The 1,327-nt window shown below is 39.6% G+C and overlaps 1 non-coding gene across 1 annotated transcript; it reads left to right on the top strand.

Moving 5' to 3' along the window:
• The first annotated feature begins 472 nt into the window (after positions 1 to 472).
• On the top strand, positions 473 to 687 carry LOC112438225 (small nucleolar RNA U3). Its single transcript, XR_003026688.1, has one exon. It is a non-coding gene; the product is annotated as a small nucleolar RNA U3 (small nucleolar RNA).
• The last annotated feature ends 640 nt before the right edge of the window (positions 688 to 1,327 follow it).

Genomic DNA, 1,327 nt, shown 5'->3' with positions numbered 1-1,327 from the left:
ATTTCAGGTCCCATCCAGACCTACCGAATCAGGCCTACACTTTAACTCCCAAGTGCTCTGTAAACCCCTTAAAATTTGAAAAGCAGTGATATAAAGAGCAGTTCAAATCCCAGAATTTCTCCCATATTCCACGGAGCCATGCAACTGCTCCCTCAACCCTAGATAAGAAGTTTTCTCCTGGATGATGTTGAACCAAAGAGGTCCCAGATTCAGGCACGCTGGCATCGCTGAAGACAGGAGTGAAGCAACAAAGTACAGGTATTCTGCTCGTCTACATAATGAAGAACAAGGCCCACTGTGCCCTTATCCTGTTCAGCAATCCAAAGTCTAGCAGCAGCCTCCCATTCCCAGGTAGAACATTAGAAATTTTTCTATGGCGGAAACCTACTAGCCCAAAAGAGAAGACCTACACATACTTGTACACATACAGAAGACTGACATGGGGAGAATCCAGATTAAGAGTCACCTCGTCAAGACTATATTTTCAGGAATCATTTCTACAGTGCACTACTAGAGAAGTTTCTGTGAACTTGTAGAGCACCGGAAACCATGAGCAGGAAGTGCAGCGTTCTCTCCTGAGCATGAAGCCGGCTCTTGGTGTGGCTTCACTGCAACTGCCATTGGCCATTGATGATCGTTCTTCTCTTCTCTGGGAGAGTAAGAGAGAGAGGACACAGTCTGAGTGGTTCCCATCTGAAAAAAAAAAAAGAGAGAGAGAGTCGCCTCATCACCTTAGCGTCCCTATAGTAAATAGAGAGTAAGGCACACAAGTCTGATTCCAATCAGAGTGAGGGGTAGTTTTTCGGTTTTTTTAATACAATGTACATTCTCTCAGATTAGTTTCTAGCTCAGCACCAATAATAAAAAAGAGAAATACTCCAACCCAAGCTACATGTGCAAAGATGTTCACTGAAGCATTGTTTGTTATCAAAACTATATATTTTTTAAAAACCATCCGTTAAAAAAAATCTGGTTTAAGAAAACTAGGTCTCTGTGAAATGGAATACTACAAAACCATTAAAAAGAATGAAGTAGATCTATATGTGTTCATATGGCATAATCTCCAGGGTATGCTGAAAAGTGAAAAAAATAAGGACAGAAGGATAAATATGATAGACTAACATTTCTATTTAAAATATGTATGTATGTAACACATTTCCACCTACATATGTACACAAATATATATGCTTGTACTTGGAAAGAAAATGTCAAGTACATTTCTGAAAGCTGTTAACAATACCTAAATCTGGAGAAAGGAATTGTGGACTTGGAATGGGAGAAAGACCTGTGTTTTATTGCGTACATCTAATTTTTTTACCATATGCAT

Source organism: Pan paniscus, chromosome 1 (genome assembly GCF_029289425.2).
Source record: "Pan paniscus chromosome 1, NHGRI_mPanPan1-v2.0_pri, whole genome shotgun sequence".
NCBI classification, from domain to species: Eukaryota; Metazoa; Chordata; class Mammalia; order Primates; family Hominidae; genus Pan; species Pan paniscus.
Note: the sequence above shows the minus strand (reverse complement) of the source record. Positions and strands in the feature narration are given on the sequence as shown.